We start from the raw sequence: 18,598 nt of genomic DNA, 5'->3' as shown, positions 1-18,598 counted from the left end.
ATGAGACAGGCTATATTCCCTCTTAAAGAGGGTCAAAATGGACCCAAAGTCACACAGTTTGTAAGTGGCAGGGCTGACGCTTCAGCCAAGTGACACTGAGGTACATGCCACATTGTTCTACAGAGCCAGAATACATACAGGCACTCTTGCTGGACTGACCTGTAATTTCCTCTCCTGATTCCCACCAGTCATACAGGTACAAAGCCCTTCCCCTTATGGAAAAATGCTCCCAGCCTTCTACATCTTCTTGCTTGTATAGTACCTGGGGATTCTTTTCTAGGGGTTTCACGTATATTTGCCTTGTGTTTCTAATTAGATTGTAAACTCCTGGCCTGCAGGGACCAGATCTTCCATTTTCTTTGCAGCCTTTTGCAGTACTGCAGACAGTCACCCTGTAAATGCCTGCTGCATGAATGAACCTGTAGAGATAAAAATACTTTATGGTATTCCCATTTATTAGCTTCACGCTTTTATTTGGCTTTGTGATAGAACTGTGCATTCTAAACTTCTAGAGGGCAGAGAAAATGGCTTGGTGCTTTCCTTACACTCAGCAGGCACCATGCAAAATTTGATCCTCACATGCCTTTTTGATGCTCTGGATAATATAAGCACACTGGTGTGTTTTGTGTATCTAAAGACCGAGGTTGTCAGCCTCCCTGTGGCGGGGAATGTCCCTTCCTATCCACTGTAAGCTCTCATGGCGCCTAGGACAGGGCCAGATTACCGCAGAACCCCCTCCCCCCGCCCCAAATGCATATTTTTATCACTAAGGAGGCGGACTGCAAAAATGGCAAGCTCTTGCATAACCCCAGACCTTACGAGGAAATGAGCCAAGTGGAAGGGTATCTGAAGACAGGTCAGAAATGGCCTGGATGAGAATCCCGAGGCTTCTCTCCGAGAATCCAGCCTAAGTCTGTCAAGCTGGACTCCAGCCGCACGCCGCCCGAAGTCCCGGGCCCGGGAGGCAGCCCGCCGGCCCGCCGGCCCGCCCGCCCCGCGCGCCCCCGGGAGCTGTCCAGACGGCCCCGCCCGCGCCTACCTGGGCACTCACCCCGCTGCGCAGCCTCTCCACCTCCCACCCTGGCCGCGGGAGCCTGGCTCGGGCCTGCCCCGCCGCCTCCCCGCCTCTGAGGAGCCCCGCGGGCGACGCGCTCGCAGCCTCCTCCTTGCCGGCCAGACAGCGCCAGGCGCGCCGGGGGCGGCTCGGCCAGGCTCGGCGGGGCTCGGCGGGCTCGCCCCCGGCTAGGCGCCTGCAGGGGGCGCGGGGACTGCCCCGCCCCGCCGCCTTCCCTCTCCCTCCCGGCTCCCTGGATCCGCGCCGGGAGGAAATGATGTGTTGCTGCCTGGTTAATCACAGCTCCAGACACTCATTGGCCGAGCGCTCCGCAGCCACTTCCTTCTCCTCCTCCTCCCGCTCCTCCCGCTCCTCCCGCTCCGGCTCCTGCTCTTTGCAGCCGCCGCCGCCGCAGCCTCCCCCTCGGCGCTGGGGGAACTTTTCTACTCTCCAGTGACCGTCCTCCCCCCCCGCCCCCGCCGCCCCCCGGGCCAGCCCCCACCCGGCCCGCCCGCGGCCGTCTTTCCAGCCCGTGCCGCAGCGCCTCGGGAAGTTTATTCCGCCCGCCCTCCTCCCCTTCCTTCTCCGCCTCCTCTTCACCCCGCCTCCCCTCCCTCCTCCGGCTCTTTCCCCGGGGTGGCTGCCGCTGCCGCTGCCGCCGCCGCTGCCAGGCTGCTCCTCGGCCAGCCGCGCCGGCCCCAGGGCTGGAAAGCCCCCGGCGCCCCGCACCGGCTCGCCGCAGCCGCCCGCCGCAGCCGCCGCCGCTGCCGCTCTGGGCCGGCCGCCGGCCCTCGGCCCCGCGGAGTTCCGGGCTCCCTCGCCGGCTGCACCGCCCCGCCCCGCGCCGCGCCGCGCCGACCTGCAGCGCCCGGCTGGCTCGCACTCCGCCTCCCCCGGCTCGGCCCCCCGCCGCCGCGGGACCAGAGGTTAGTGCAGGTCGTCGGCCGCGTCTGCCGGAACCGGGAGGACCGAGGGAAGAGGGAGCCTAGCGGGAGAAGGGGCAGGAATTGGGGGTGGGAGGGTGGGCGTCTGAGGTGCCTCCCCCTCGCTTTCATTCCTTTCTCCCCCAAGCCGATTCACTCTCGGTGGGGGAAGCCGCCGCGGAACAAAACTGTCTTGCTGTGGGCCTGAACTGCCGGTGGGATGTGGCAGAGGGCAGAGGCGCGGAGTGCGGTGGTCTCTGGTTTGCAGTGTGTGTGTGTGTGTGTGTGTGTGTGGGCGCGTGTGTGTGTGCGCGCGTGTGTGCATGTAGTGAACTCCTTCAGGGTGCGCGCCTCTGACTTGTAAATCGATCTGACCGCCTGGCCACGGGGCTCACCTTCCTAGCTGAGCTTGGTAGAGAGTAAAGGGATGGGCGAATCACCCCCACCCTCAAAATATCCGTCTTTTCCAAGAGGAATTTTCTGCTGGAAAGACAGCCAATAAACTCTGCTCAACGCCCTCCCTCCCTCCGTTCTTCCTAGCTGCAGTTTCAAAAAGCTTGAAAGCCAGGAATGTGGGATTCATCTTCCGATCCCCAGAAGGCAAATGTGGTTACAGATGTTGCACGGTACTTTGCCAAGTTTAAAACCCTTCCTTCAACACGGTCACCAAAACAGCGAGGCTAGACCCTTGGGTGCGCTGGGGAGAGATGTGGGCCTCTGGGGCTGCCGGACTCCCTAACTTCCGTCGGGTTCTAGACTGCCTCAGCTCTGTCCAGTTTGTGCCACATAAGTCTCCCACTCTCCCCAGACTCCCCTTCTTTTCCCCGGGAGTTTTGAACGCTCCTTGCATGGGAGAGAAACTGCAGAAGAAGCTACTTAGCGAAGAAAACATTCCACTTAGTAGGAAAAGAAAAGTCTTGGTTAAAAAGTTGTGCTTAATGTGGCTTTGGGAGAGAGGTAGCAAAGTAATACAATGGGTTTGTAAATTTTATTGGGCTTTCTTTCTTTTTTGAAGTGTGTGAGGTGGGAGTTCGATGATGATGAGAAAAGGGACTGATCTCATACGTACTTTGTATATTTTTGAAAAGAGGCCCTGGCATTTAGACACGGACTTAACCCAGTGGTTTTAAAGAATCCTGTCCCACAGATGCAGACTGCTCTGACAGCCCAAGGAAAGGCGGTGGCAAAAAATAGACACCACCTCCCTTTTCCCCCCAAAAAATTCTTCCTGGAAAGGTGGTGGTAAGAAATTTCAAGAGCTGGGCTGATCCAAGTGGCGAGCCTTAAATGGAAACACTATAGTATGTCCTGGCACTTGTCTCTGGAGGTGGGTGGCTGGCAGGGGGCCCGGGCTCGGGCAGCCAGCAGACACTAGACTTGTGCTGACCTCAGACACTGGCCTCACCACCCAGTTTTACAGTGTGCTTGAGTATGAATTATGGATCTGCACCATGTCACTGATGGGGACACAGGGGTTGGGAGGTTATCTTAGGCCTGGTCAGGACTTGGATCACCTGGCTTCTAAGACCAAGTCTCCTTTCTTGTGATTCAGTTGTTTTTGTTTTCTGTCCTGGGATTAAAAAAACAAAAGTCTTTTGAGGCTGAGATGTGTAGGCCTTAGACTGATTGCATTGTGTGTTGGATAATCGCATTTCTACCGTCACCCCTTCTGAAAATACTCAAAGGTGGTGAATGATGTTGCAATAAATTCTGCATAGATGGCAAAAAAAAATCAAGGGCTGGGATGGGTTCATTCTCTCCTTTTCTAGAAGTATGGGTAAGTTTTACTTGAAATGGAGAGAGTGGTTTTAAATAAAACTTGATATAGGTAGTAGTTTTACAACTTTCGTACCTTGGAAGAGAGTGATCATTTGAATCCAAATAAGTTTCTTGTTACCTCTAAGTAATTTAAAAGGATACTAAGGATGCAGAGTGAAGATGGAGGAGTATGCCATATTCAGGAATGTGGCGAATTAATTTCAGAAGTGAGGAACTTAATTCCGTTAATAGTACTGTAATGTTTTGTTTCCAAAGTAGTGATTTACCAAATTTTGTGCATTTGTCGACAGAACGGATAATGGTGATTGAATCAGTAAATAGAGACTATGCCTCTATCTTACCCTAGATTGCACAGAACTAGTCCCGTGATGATCGTGATAGGCTTCTAGGTAAGGTTGGATTGAGTAGTCCAGCTTTCTGGGGGAGGGAGGGATGGGGTAGAAATGGATTTGAAAAATGATCCTGCTATTCAAGGTCACGAGGTGAAGATGGAATCGATGCGTAAATAGTGTACTTTAGGCAAACAGGAGCTGGGACTGGAACCTCTCCTCTGTGCTTGCTCTGCTGTTGGATCCCTGACTCTTGATTTATTTTTACATGTTAGAAATTAGGGAGAAGTAAACTACTGATGGTGGGACAATCCTCTGATATGTTTTGAGTGAATTTAATGAGAGATACGTTGATTTGGGGAGGAGGTGGACTGGATACAACATGCCAGGCACTGTGCTCAGCTCTTTACACGCACTTTTTCATTATATTTTCACAACAACCATATGGTTTATTATCATTTCATTCCTTTACAACAAGAAATAGAGGCTTGGCAAAATTAAGTTGCCCTAAGCTGTAGAGCTAGTCAGTGGTGGAGTGGGGGATTTGAACCAGGAGTTTGTGGGACTGTGGAACCCATGTTCTCGGCCATTCTTGCCAGTGTTTGCCAAAGGTCATTCGTTTGTACACTGTCTTCATGAGTTTACCATAGATAAGTCTGTCTCAGTCTATTAATTAGTTAGTATTTGTCTTTAAAGCAACGATTCACCTTAAAAAAAAAACCCTTAAAGACATCATCTTTTAAGAAGAAACAATATAACACTGCTGTATTTGGAAAGCCAACTCACTGGTTATGATTAGGAAATAATCCTAAAGATGCATTCATACTTTTTCTTAAAAAATTATTTATTTAGTTAGTTATTTTTGGCTGCGTTGGGTCTTTGTTGCTGCACGCGGGCTTTCTTTTTTCTAGTTGCGGCGAGCGGGGGCTACTCTTCCTTGCAGTGCGCAGGCCTCTCATTGCGGTGGCTTCTCTTGTTGCGGAGCACGGGCTCTAGGCGCGCGGGCTTCATTAGTTGTGGCGTGCGGGCTCAGTAGTTGTGGCTCGCGGGCTCTAGATTGCAGGCTCGGTAGTTGTGGTGCATGGGCTTAGTTGCTTCGCGGCACGTGGGATCTTCCCGGACCAGGGCTCGAACCCGTGTCTCCTGCGTTAGCAGGTGGATTCTTAACCACTGCGCCACCAGGGAAGCCCAATGCATTCGTACTTAGATTGAAACCCAAGTTCAGGACAATGAATTCCGTGTGTGTGTGTGTGTGTGTGTGTGTGTGTGTGTGTGTGTGTTGCGGGGACCTGGGGATTTGGGTGGCATGGGGGAGGTAGGTAGATGATACAGTATTGGGTGATATTCTGGTTTTTGGATTAAGTGATGTGTTCATGGGTGCTGATTTTATTTTTAGACTTTATAACCTACATACACGATGCATACTTTTTTATAAAAAGATAAAGGAAATTAAACACATAACCATTAACATAATGATTACTTGGGGAGTATGTCACTGCACTACGTAGACTTAGCTTGGTGCCTGTGTGAAGTAGGCACGCAAGAACTGTTGGCTGATTGACAAGACCCCAGGTGATAATTTTAAAGTAAGCTGATTGTTGTCATACCTGAATAAGATTGCGGTATGTCTCCCCTGCCCCCTACCCATTTTCTCCTGCTTCCACTCTCATTTCCAATATCGTGACTAGAATAATAGCATGGACTGTTGCGTGGTCTCTCCTGACTGCGGTTATGGGAGACATGGGCTGGGCTGAAGCTGGCATTTCTCAGCATCACCTTGTCTTATATATCTAGTGCTCACGATGGGGCAAAGAACGCTGTCATGAAGTGTTAAAACGCTTTCGGTTTTACCCAGTGTAAGTGTGACCGTTCAGACTGGGAAGCCGCTATTTACGTTAAAGCAGTGCCTGGCTAAAACGTTCGCGGCATTAAACTGGCGAGGCTCTGAAATGAAACCATCAGAGATTTTAATTGGAGTCCACATAGTCTCCTGTTTTATTTTCCCAAGCAAATATTGGGCACTGCGGCTTTATTCCTGGAAATGAGGATTTGAATTGGGTTTCCTGGTACAAAATGCTTTCTTTGATCTCTTGGAGTGAAAACTTTGTGTTTCTTTCTGTGGCCAACTCCAGCTCTTAAAAGAACCAAATGGAATACTTACCTCTTCTTTTTTACTACTTGGCCGCAGACTGCTCTTGCTTGCCATGCTAGTTTAAGAATCAGAAATTACAAACCAGGATTTGTCTATTGGGACAAATAGAGACCCAAATTAAAGACCCCTGTGAAAGAGCTTCATCAAGAGTTGGTGTGGTCGGCACATCACAGCCTTTGGTTCAGATAGAAGGTAGTTTTACTTGAACTTATGCTCTCAAAATTAATAGGAGACCCAGCAGCTTCCTTTTTGTAGTTGAAACAAATATTTCCCCCCACCCCCAGTATTCAAACCGGCTGCACAGTTGAATAATATTCTTGTGCTCTTGTATGTGTTTCTGGAAATCTGAGCTTGTTTATATGTCTAAAAGACTCTCCTGTGATCCAGGAGAGCTTTTTTCTCCGGAGCCACCGCCACTCAGTTGTTTGATTTTTGGGTTTCAGTCTTTGACCAACATTCCACTTTGCCCATTGGAATTGCTTCATTGTTTGCTCTGGGTATTTGACCTTTATTTCTGTGACTGGGAAAGTGACTTTACATTTTAGCTTTTCCAAATTTTGTGGAGGGTCATGCAGCAGGTGAAGTTTGTTTTTGGAGGATGGGCTAGGTCAGAGGGTCCGATTTAGCACAGGTGCCCTGATGGATTTGCAGGAGTTCAGCTCTCTCATCATAAGGCTAAACCTTGGCTGCCCTATCCCTCTTTCTCCCACTTTTGAGGACAGTCAGATCCTTCAGGGCTCAGAATGGTTGGTCACTGCAAGCAAGAATGCTTCCTGGATTTTGCCTTTTGACATTCTTTTAGGGTTTGGTCATCTTCACTACTCATTCTGGGACTTGATTGATCTCTTTGAGGGCAAGGACTTCAAGTTATTCATTCCTCCATTTTTTTTTTTTTTTTTGCTGTACGCGGGCCTCTCACAGTTGTGGCCTCTCCCGTTGCGGAGCACAGGCTCCGGACGCGCAGGCTCAGCAGCCATGGCTCACGGGCCCAGCCGCTCCGCGGCATGTGGGATCCTCCCGGACCGGGGCACGAACCTGTGTCCCCTGCATTGGCAGGCGGACTCTCAACCACTGCGCCACCAGGGAAGCCCCATTCCTCCATTTTTAAAGTTCTACACAATTCTTTTCTCTTCACCAATTTAAAACTTTTCAAATTCTCTTACTGGGCTCCTTGAGGGCAAGGACTGTGTCGTATTCGTCTTCCGTGTATCTGTTGCACCTAATATAATACCTGGCCCGGACCACACAGTCAGTAAATTGTTTTTTAATTGCTGAGAGAATGATTGGATGGTTGCACGTGAAAGGAGCAAAGGAAGCCAGTACTGTAGACAGTCAGGGAGGTGGTCGCAAGAGAAGATGATGCCAGACACAAGTCCTTAAGTGTGTTTGGGAACCAGGGACAAAAGACACTCTAGGTTGAACGAACTGTTTTTTTGTTTTTTTTTTTTTAGCGGTGTGCGGGCCTCTCACTGTTGTGGCCTCTCCTGTTGCGGAGCACAGGCTCCGGACACGCAGGCTCAGCGGCCATGGCTCACGGGACCAGCCGCTCCGTGGCATGTGGGATCTTCCCGGACCGGGGCACGAACCCGTGTCCCCTGCATCGGCAGGCGGACTCTCAACCACTGCGCCACCAGGGAAGCCCTGGTTCCTTTTTTTGATTGTTTTTGGAGTTCAGGATGCCACCTCTTTTTTTGGGGAAAAATATCTCAACTAATTTTTCCTAGCCTGCAGAGCCAGGACTCCTGCAGTACCATGTGTGTGGCTGGGACTCAAACACTGGTGAATTGACTCCTCGACACTAACTTTCTCCTGTTGCATATGTTCTCAAACAGTTGACCGTGAAAATAGTGTGGTAGACAGTGCTGATGTGAGAGGTGGATGACCTCTTGGGAAAATGGACAGAATCCAAAGTAAAGTCCTCTTTCGGTAGGTTTTTAAGGGCTGATTTGAGTGGGTGTCCCACGTAGACCTCTTCCACTCGAACGTGTGACAGCTGGGTGCCTTGCTCATCTATGAAAGCCGGATGGGCCTTTGTGGCTACCATGCAGCATGGATGCCATTGAAAATAAGATTGCTCTAGTTTTTGTTTCTTTTTTAGGCATTTATGGAAGAATTATTGACTGAACTAAAAAATAACCTTGAGTTTGAAGAGAAATGTGCAGAGGGGATAAAGGAAGGTAGGGGTAATCTCAGACAAAGCTAGATATTAGATGTGGGATGATACTTGGCGTTTGGAGAGCAGGTACTGAGAAAAATGTGCCGTAAAAAGAACTTGAGGAAACGCATTTCTGGTCTAGAGGGGATAGGTTGAGGAGCTATTTTAAACCAAGTTCTGAATCTTCACTTTTGCTGTGATTGATAAGTGGTGTTACACTCTGGGTGAAAATCCAGTGTGCTTGTTCACTCTCCTTAAGTGATAGTTCAGTGCTTATAAGCAAATAACCACCAAGAGAGCCAGAGCTTTTGGACTTGTAACTTGAGGTCAGGGACTGACAAGAGAGAGAAATATATGGAGGGACAACCAGTAGCAAGAAAAAGTGTAGGTGGTTTTCTAGAGTGACTCTCACCTTCCTCTATGGGAATAGGAAAGTGGTAAGGGAAAAGTGTGCCGAATGATACATATATATATATATATATATTTTGCGGTGTGTGGGCCTCTCACTGTTGTGGCCTCTCCCGTTGCGGAGCACAGGCTCCGGATGTGCAGGCTCAGCGGCCATGGCTCACGGGCCCAGCCGCTCCGCGGCATGTGGGATCTTCCCGGACCGGAGCACGAACCCGTGTCCCCTGCATCGGCAGGTGGACTCTCAACCACTGCGCCACCAGGGAAGCCCCAAATGATATTTTTTATAGGCTTTTTTGAGCTTGAAGAACTGAACTATTGTGCACAACAGGTGGCAAGAACAAACATTCTCCTATTTTATGAGTGTGGCATAGTAAAAAATGGAAAATCTTAGTCCCCAGAGATTATATAAACGCAAACGTTCTATTTGAGTATTTTAAAAACATTTTTGACTCTCAGCAGTTGAGTTTATATCATGACTGAGTGCACATACACACATACGCATGCATATTAAAGATAAAGCTGGATTACACATTTTACAAAACACTATTGCAATGCTTTCTAATTTCTGTTCAATTTTTGTTACAAAAAATTCTGGTCTCTATCTACCAAATTGATTTCACAACTTGCTAATGGGTTGTAAGCAGCTGTTTAGAAAAACCTATTCTAGGTATTGTGAAAATCAGCCTTAATTTGTTTCTTTTAATCTGGGTGAGAATTCTGGTTTTCTTCTTGTATGAGTCTCAGTCACTTTGCAGATGGTCCGTGCCCCTCTGCTGCTCCCCCATCATCCCCCCAATCCTGGTGTTCTTCTCTCTGTGTAGGGGTCTTTGCTTGTTTCTCCAAATCAGATTAAAGCGACTAATATGTGTTTTGGACCAGCTTCAAGCGTGCATCATTATCTTGATCCCAATCAGCATCGAAGTTGGGACTAATTAATTTAAACTGGTGGCAGGAGCCACTTAGCTCCCTGTTTATTTAGATTATGTTTGAATGGGAGGGTGACTTTTCACATAATATGGGGACAGCAGGAGTGCCTATGCAGAGAGGGAGAGAGAGAGAGAGAGAGAGAAAGAGAGAGAGATGGGGGAGATACCCCTGTACATTTATTGTTCAGAAACGCAACACGTGGTTAGTAGGGTACAGCTCTTTGCATTCAACGATGTAAGTAAGAGCACAGTCCCATGGCGGCGACCATCACTGTTGTCATTGTCCTTATCATTAACATTTCCCTGCCCTGCTGCTGCTTCTGCTTCATCTTTTCCCCCTCTTTGTCCTTCATTTATTAAGCATTTGTCAAGTTCAGTAAAACCAAGTTGATCTTAAGGTGCACTTGAGTAAGGGGTTGAAGAATCACGCATGTAACTATAAAGGGCAGAACTCTGAGTATCCTGGTCACAAGATACAGGGGGATAAGGATCAGCCAACACCTTTGAGGAAGTAGCTGTTTGGCTGGCCTTGGAAAGAGGTACCATTTTGGTGTTATCATTGGAGAGGTATCTATATGTGTGTAGACTGTGGAATAGGCAACATTCCAAAACCAGGGAATGGGGCAAGTAAATACAAGATAGTTGGCTTTTGTTTGAGTCAAGTTGTAAAAAATAGAGTTGTACATATATTTTTTAAAATAAATTTATTTATTTATTTTATTTTTGGCTGTGTTGGGTCTTCGTTGCTGAGCACAGGTTTTCCCTAGTTGTGGTGAGCGGGGGGCTACTCTTCGTTGTGGTGCATGGGCTTTTCATTGCGGTGGCTTCTCTTGTTGCGGAGCACGGGCTCTAGGTGCGTGGGCTTCAGGAGTTGTGGCATGCAGGCTCAGTAGTTGTGGCTCCTGCTTTAGAGCACAGGCTCAGTAGTTGTGGTGCACGGGCTTAGTTGCTCCACAGCATGTGGGATCTTCCCGGACCAGGGCTTGAACCTGTGTCGCCTGCATTGGCAGGCGGACTCCTAACCACTGTGCCACCAGGGAAGTCCCAGAGTTGTACATATTTTTAATCACCAGAATCAGACTCAGTGCCTCGAGGTGTAGCTTCTTGGAGAGGCATTAAGACCTGAGACATCTCAAAGGAACAGCAGATTCATGTCTCTGAGTTTGCACTAATTTCCAGGCCAAAGTGTCCTGAGCAGAATGGCCAGTGCTGTTTAAATGGTTCCATTGCATACCCTGTCTCACTTTTATTTATTTTTATTTTTTGCCAAGCATATATGGTAATTCCTGGAAGTTATAAAAGTTAAAAGCTCTTTGTGATGTGATTGGCGTACCTTAAGGTGAGAGCACTTTAGAAGAAAACTTAGGGAGATTCAGAGCCAAATTATGGTTTCCTTTGAATGTCAGACTAGAGGTTTTAGACTTGATTTTTAAAGAGCAGCAATAAGATAATAATACCTGTGAAGGAGGACCTGATCAGGCCCCTACTTGCATTCTCTCATTTAAGGCTCATACAACTCTGTGAGATACTTCATCTTATTATCCCCATTCTACAGCAGGAGAGACTGAGACTCAGAGGGGTGATGGAGGATGTCTAAGGTCCCACGCCTGAGCTTTAACCCATCCCCAAGTCACCATGCTTTATAGCAGAGGTTGAAAACTAGATGGCCCGTGGGCTGAATACACCTCAGAGTTGTGTCCTGTTTGATACTGCATTCAAAACATTTTTTTAAATGGTTGCCAACATTTAAATATGGGGAAATTTCCCACAAAAAGTCCAAATTTCCACCTACTCCTGTAAAATTGAAAGCTCTGGCAGCAGCAGGCCCATATTCCTGCAGGAAACCTGTGATTGTGATTGTGTCTGTCTGAGGGGACGTGTGTGCTGTGTTTACCACAGTCCTGGCTCATCCTGTTTTCCTCTGGGTACTGAGGCCCAGCATCAGTTGCTGTTTATTCTTGATTTCTTTAGACTCCTAGCCTGCCTGCCTCACTACTGTGTGCTAACTGCATTGTCCCTTATAGGCATATGAGTGTGAGACCCCTGTTATATAGCCTTCCGTTGGCAACTAATGATTAGTTTAGTGGTGAAGGTAGATGGCCAGCACCTAAGAGGAAATGAAAGTAGGTAGAATTGGGTTTTGGGCTGGAGAAGCTGTAGAGTGAATGAATCATTTTTTGTGAAGAGAGGGAGGGATGGGTGGTGGACAAACGTATCTGACTTTTGGAACCTGGGTGACTAGGAGAATGGTGTTGATCTTAAAAGAAAGCAGAAGGTTGGTAAGAGGGGCTGGTTTGAGATGGGGCATGGCACTAGCATTGAGGTTCTGGTGGGACACAGACATAGAAGAGGGCTTAGCTGAGTCTAGTGAGTTGACAGGAGCCCTGTCAAATATGATACTGGAACCCTGGAGATAAGGGCTTGGAGCTGTGGAAGAGGATGGAAATGCCTTTTGGAAATGGGAAGAAGTGGGCTAAGGTCTGAATGATAAAATGAACCAGGTACAAACAGTTCAAAGTCTCTTATTGACTTTTTTGGGTCAAGTTCCCTGTCTTGCAAATAAACCAAATGTTTATCCTGACAAAGGAGTACAATAACAATCTTCAACTTTTAAACTTGGGAACTAATGAACATCTGCTCATAGAATCAAAGGCAAATATGCTTTTTGATGAGTGACACCTGTAACTTATGTTTATGCCTATTTTGCTAAGCCTTATTTAGGTGAAAAGGATTCAAGCAATGACTTTTTCTTTTCTTTTCTTTTTTTCTTTTCTTTTTGGTACACAGGTGATAGAAAATGTTCCTGAGATGGGGGGAAAATGTCAGAGAATGGTTCAGTTTAGAATGGAATGTCCTTTTCAAATTCAGATGAGGTTTTTTTTTTTTTTTTCCTTCTCTTGGGTTGTTTGTTTAGGATTCCCTCCAACTCATTGTTACTTAATCAGTTTAGGTCCACCTCAGCTACTCTCCTTCTCCCCTTGTTCCCTTTTAATCCCTAAGGGTCTTATTGTTTTAGGACATTCTAAGCACTGGTGGAGTGAATCTTTTTCAGATGTGGATATTGAACATGGAAATCTTCCAGGAGGGCGTTTCTTTTGTTCTCATAAAGACTTTTATCTTGGACATTTCAGTCTCCTTTTTGGACCATCTTACTCTTAAAAATTTTTTTTTTTCAAATTGGTGTTTTTATTTCTAATACACACATAGCTTTATTTCATTACATATATATGTTAATATGGGTTCTTATAAGTTTTTTCTTAAAAATCATATATATATATATATTATTTTTTTGTGGTACGTGGGCCTCTCACTGTTGTGGCCTCTCCCGTTGCAGAGCACAGGCTCCAGATGCGCAGGCTCAGTGGCCATGGCTCACGGGCCCAGCCGCTCCGCGGCATGTGAGATCTTCCCGGACCGGGGCAGGAACCCGTGTCCCCTGCATCGGCAGGCGGACTCTCAACCACTGCGCCACCAGGGAAACCCCATATATTTTTATTCATTAAAATATTTTCTGTTCTAGAAACGAAATTTATGTTATGTTACATGTGCTCAAGGCAAGACTTGAAGTATAGGAAGGGTATATAGTGAAAGGTAACTTTTGTCCTCCAGCCTTCTACTTTACCTTCCTGGAGAAAAACCATGATTAAAACTAATTGTGTATCCTTCCAGTGATAGCTTTTACATTTACAAACACATACTAATGTGTTTTTCCTATACGTTGTCTCATAATGTGCACATTTCAATTCTATACCTGACTTTTTAAGTTTAATTTATTTTGGAAATGTTTTGCTATCACTACCGTGGAGTTTCCTCATTCTTTTGAAAGGTATTTCGTTTTGTGGATGTATCATAATGTATTCAGCCAGTCTTTCGCTTGTTATTTTAGGTAACATTATGTGTTACAATGTTTCAGTGACTGTCTTTACGTTTACTACTATATCTACATATTGATTTAGATATAGAGTATATGTAGATGCATCTGTCTTTCTGTCTATCTCCTGTATATCTGGGGGTAAATATCTAGGATTGGAATTGCTGAATTAAAGGGTATTTACATTTGAAATTACGGTATAGGTTGTATCATGAATTGGATATTGGGTTGTGTCAGTGAAGCAAAATGGCATGGTGGAAATGAGGAAGTAACCCATAAGACTCAAGCACTAGTCTGTCCTCTGGTGTAAACCAATTTTGTGGCCCAAGAAAGTCACTTTATCAGCCTTTTTCTTTGTGGTACTTTTCTTTCCTCATCTGTGAAGAAGGGCATAGACTCAGCTCTTTCTAAAGTTTGATAATTTGTTGTTTCTCTCAGTCTTCCTCCGTTTTGGTCCTTCCAGTAAGTGGAGCTTGATGATTTTTTTTTTTTTCCTGTGTAAGTTTGAGTCTATGAAGAACCCTGGGCTTTGGGAGCCTTGCTAACCACAGCTTTACTTTGATTGTTTTAAAGCACTGGGTCTGGTTTGTGCTTTATGTTAAAAGCAGAGCTTATATGGTTGGTTGTCTCTCTCTCTCTCTTTTTCTTTCTTTTCTTTTTTTTAAATACGGTGAGTGGTAAGTAGGCATTAGTGACCAAGAAACCCATATAGTCAGCTTTCTGTTATTGATCAAGAATAGAGGCAATGGATTTTTAGACTTAGGGAAAAATATTTTATTTTTATAATAGCTTTCTTAAAAAAGCAATAGGCCTATAATAGACAGTCTTTAAGAAACAGCAACATTTTATTTATGACTTTGGAACAGACCAGAGCAGACTGCTTTAGCTCTTTCAAAGTATTTTATAATATGAAGAAGGTAGAATAGAGGATTATTTAATATTTTAAGGTATTTAACTGGTATAGGTTAATAAGATGATTGGATTTCCTGGTGGTTACCAAATTAGATGTATTTAAAAATTCAAAACCAAGTAAATAAAATGTAATATAAAATTCATGTTTATCCCCTGTACTGCATTTTTTCTTTGGAATTGGTTCCCCTAAAATTAAGCAACATGCTTGGATTTTTTCATTTGAAAGACTTGGAAATTTTGGGCTGCTAATATAAATGTAATTTTTCTGGAAAAGATTTTGAGCCCTTGGTTACTCATCAAAAAAAAAAAAATCACTACAGCTCTTTAAGTATACAAATTTATTCAAGTCTCTGTAGAGTAGCGAAAAAGAAAAAAATGGAAATGACTTAAATGTTCTACAATAACCTGTAAAGGTTAAGTATGTATACACAAAGACTGTGTGTGTGTGTGTGTGTGTGTGTGTGTGTGTGTGTGTGTGTGTATACTGTTAGTATATCTGTGGGGTAAATATTGAGAACAGGGACTATGTCTATCTATTACTCCCTGTGTGTGTATCCTGTCCCTAGTTTACTGCCTTATCCATTGTAGGCACAAAGAAAATTTTGGAATGAATAGAATGACCATGGAGGTTATATAAAACAACATTAAGTAGAAAAAGCAGGACACTAAAACAGTATAATTCCATATACATAAATTATGTACAATTCCATAAACATAAACCATAGTACAATTCAGGTTTGTAGTTATATACTATATGGATATAGAGAAAAAAAGACTAGTAGGAAATAAACTGGAATGTTAATAGCTATTATTTCTGGGCTGTGCGGGTCATGCATAATTTTGAAGAGAAAATCTTTAAATATTTACTTCACAAAGAGGTGAAGTAAATATTGGAAGATTTTTGTCACCTTGATAATATATTTTACCCTTTCAGCATTAAAGGTGGTCACCTTACCTAAAATGATGTATTACAATACTGTGGCCTTTTCTTCTCTTGAGTAAAATGTACTTTATCTCAGTAGTGTGACAGGTTTTATATCTACTTTAGAATTAAATTACGTTCTGAGAGTTGGACTTTTAAGAAACTGCTTTTAATTTCACATCAGTTGAAGGTAAAGGGCAGTGAAAGTATATTAGATCTGGTACAAGTGTCTAATTATAATTATTGACACATTTTCAAATGCTCTCTTTCTTAAGTGTGATACATTGCCCGTGATTTTGACAGCTGTGACTACATTAAACCTGCTCGAGTACTCTTCACAAAGGTTTGTTTAAAGTTAGAATTGTCAGAAGGATTCTCTGTAAAGTAGATGAACGCAGATGTAGAGGTCAACGGTGTTGCATTTTCCACTGTGCCTGGTGATTTTAGTCTGTTAAATGTTAATCAGAAGATTATCTGGGTTTCGTTTTCACTTTGAGAAAATTGGGAATTTTATTGTTTTGTATCCTATAAAAAATTAGGCGATGATAGTCCTTTGTGGTTTGACTCTGTGCAATGATAGCATAAAAATTCTGCTTGTTTCTCTTGCTGGAGATCCTCAACCACAAAACTCCAAGCTGAAAATTGGATTCTGTGTAATAACCTCATTTTCTAAAAGTCTTCCCTAGACCAAGTTCATGCATTTCTTTTGTGTAGCCACTCCTTCCTTCTGTATAGATTTGTTGACTAGCTACCGTGTGCTAGGCCCTGGGAATATAAAGACAGAAAGGCTGTGAGAGAGCTCCGTTTGGGAGAGACAGAAAAATAGTCAAGCTATACCAGCGTGAAGCACCAGAATGGAGCTGTAAACATAAAGTTGGAATGTGCAGTTCTGTTTGAGAGGGCAGCAAGGTCGTCATCTCAGGATAATGATGTTCTCAAGCATCTTGAGGGATGAGTAGGAAGGCATCGGGTGGGAAAAGGGCCTTCGAGGCACAGAGGCTTGTAGGGAAGATAGCATCCTTTAGAACTGAGTGTGACCAGAGCCATGCTACTTAAATGTGGTCCTTGGATCAGCAGTAATGGCATCATTTGGGAGTTAGCCTCACTAGAAATGCAGAGTCTTAGGCCCACCCCAGTACTACTGAATCAGAATCAGCACTGCAACACTATCTCCAAGTGATTTGGGTGCTTCTAAAAATTTGAAAAACATTAGAACACAGGAAGGGAAAAGATGGGAGAGCTGGGAAAGTAGACCACTGCCAAGGAGTTTGGCCTTTTTTTTTTTTTTTTTTAAGCATGAACTTGATAATGAGGAAGTGACATTATCAGATTCACTTTTTCCCAGAATTGCCTGGAAGTTCAAGTGAGGCAACATTTAACAAAAAGTTTCTTGAAACCTCAATCGTATAGTGCTCCACAAAAAAGGTCCTCATATGAGCTTGAGAAACGCAGGATATGTCCTTCTCTCAGACACTGTAAATGACCAGAGTGCACTGGAAGTTCCGAGAAGCTGGCGTTGAGGAAAACCATTAATTTAATCATCTATCCTGGGATATCCCTGGGGTCTTTCAAGTTTATTCCACAGTGGAACCCTTTATAGCCACACAGCTGTTCACACCCCAGGGAGAGTGGATGGTATTTTGCTGAACATGTTTTGGGAAATGCTAGCACTCATTCCCAAACTTCAGAGGCTGCTTCATCTGAGTAGCGTGACCAACTATCCTAGTTTGCCTGGGACAGAGAGCTATCCTAGGATTTTCAGTGCTGGAATCCTGGGCAAACAAGGGTGCCCTTGGGCACCCTTCCTATTTGTTTACCGTACCTTTGACTAATTACTTCATTTTTCTTTAAATGGGCACAGCCTTTTTCCGTAAATACCTGTTTCAGGTTCATTCTAATGGAGTCATTCCCAAATTCGTCTGCACATTGGAAGCATGTGGGAATTTCCAAACCTGATGCCCATCCCCCTGCCCAGGGGGATTTAATTGGTCTGGGATGTATTTTAAAGGTCCCCAGGTTATTCCAATGTGCACACACTTCGGGGACACTCATGTGGAGGCAGGGGAACAGCAGTCTGGTCAAGAAACAGTGACAAATGTGGCTGGAGAGGACAGTAGAGATTTCAGGGCTGTTGAGGGAGTTGAGCTGACTGATCTGCTCTTTGTGGTGAGGTAGAAGGAGGAGAATCTCAGCTTGCAGCGGGGGTGGGCAGCGAGCACAGAACAGAATAGGGAGGCACAGGGGATTCTATAAGGGGACAGGTTCAATTTGATAAGTCCTGCTTGAGCGGCTCTGGGACATCCAGGGGGAGCTGTCAGAAGAAAAGTGGTCATAGCTCAGGAGAAAGGGCTGGGCTGGAGACCACTGAGAGCTTCTCCAGGTCCGGGCATGAAGTTCAAGGTGGGGATCAACCTGCCTGGGGAGAAGGGCTGAGGGGGTGATCTGCCCCCGGGTCCATGGGGTGAGTGCAGGGAGAAGGGCTGAGTCTGGGAACTGGGGGAGTGGGAGGGACGTCAAGGGGAGTGTCTTCTTCATCCACCTGGAGGAAGGGGAGGTTCTGTTCTCCCAGGGAGTCTTGTGACCCAAACGGATAAGGGTTCTCCAGGGCAGTTTGTTTTGGTAATCTAGGGTGGCATTAGTCCTGTTTGTGTAAGTTTAGCATGAGGGAAGAAATGAGATTAGAGTGGGTTGAGAGGGAGAAGACTTGCTAGAGCAAATGACTCTAGAAGTTCTAACTGCAGAAAAAGCCTGGCATAGCATGGGGCCTTAGGGAGTAAATCTGGGTTTGTTTGGGGAGTAGTCATCTTTGTGGTTACTCATGGACGTGACTTCAACAAGGAATAACGATTACAAGGAATATTCAGATAGTCACAGGAAAATTGCCAGAACTCTCTGGAGCCCCATGAAACTGCTTTACTTTCAAGTCATAGCCGTAAACCTTTTCTCCCCTCCTTTTCTTATTATTCCCTGGACACAACAATAGCAAGTTCTGAATTTATATGTTTATAAATGTTACTAACTGTTTTTTATGGTTGATGATAAGGCAGCATATGATGAAGTATTCAACCTTCGTTCCTACGTAGCTCACATTTGTGGAGGGCTTTGCAGTTTACCAAAACGCCACCACATCTTATGTGAGCCTCTAAATAACCTTTGCACAGAAG

General features: G+C 45.3%; 2 protein-coding genes across 2 annotated transcripts in view; one reads left to right on the top strand and one right to left on the bottom strand.

Annotated features, from left to right (window-relative positions):
• The window catches only part of PKP4 (plakophilin 4), a 961,933-nt gene that overhangs the window by 772,047 nt on the left and 171,288 nt on the right, over positions 1-18,598 (bottom strand). The window lies entirely within an intron of this gene.
• ACVR1 (activin A receptor type 1) overlaps positions 1,502-18,598 on the top strand; it is a 126,955-nt gene continuing 109,858 nt past the window's right edge. Inside the window, exon 1 of the mRNA XM_049712726.1 lies at positions 1,502-1,980. The gene's annotated coding sequence lies outside the window, so the exon portion shown is untranslated. The remainder of the gene's footprint in view (positions 1,981-18,598) is intronic.

The sequence above is a fragment of the Orcinus orca genome, chromosome 7 (genome assembly GCF_937001465.1).
Source record: "Orcinus orca chromosome 7, mOrcOrc1.1, whole genome shotgun sequence".
Classification (NCBI taxonomy): Eukaryota; Metazoa; Chordata; class Mammalia; order Artiodactyla; family Delphinidae; genus Orcinus; species Orcinus orca.
The sequence above is the reverse complement of the archived record's forward strand: the minus strand, read 5'-3'. Positions and strand labels throughout refer to the sequence as shown.